This window comes from Petaurus breviceps, unplaced genomic scaffold (genome assembly GCF_028583685.1).
Source record: "Petaurus breviceps papuanus isolate PSGF00001 unplaced genomic scaffold, PetGlider_PUasm1.0 151, whole genome shotgun sequence".
NCBI lineage: Eukaryota > Metazoa > Chordata > Mammalia > Diprotodontia > Petauridae > Petaurus > Petaurus breviceps.
This window is the reverse complement of record NW_027185712.1, coordinates 22,263,567-22,263,852: the sequence shown is the minus strand read 5'-3', so window position 1 is coordinate 22,263,852 and position 286 is coordinate 22,263,567.

Here is a 286-nt window from a genome sequence, read left to right as displayed (position 1 = left end):
GGGGACTGGTTTTTCTCCTTGAATCACAACCCTAAATTCAGTCTCAGGGTTATTTTCAGCTCCAGATGATTCTTCTTTTTTTTTTTAATGAAATTCTTTATTAACTTCTAGTTTACATCATTCATTTCTGCAAGATTTTTAGTTACAACTTTTCTCTGTGTTTTTCCCCTACCCACCTCCCCAAAATAGCGATCCTGAATGTGCTCCCAGGACTGAACATTGAACTTTTACTGCCCAATGTCTTTCTCTCTCTCTCTCTCTCTCTCTCTCTCTCTCTCTCTCTCTC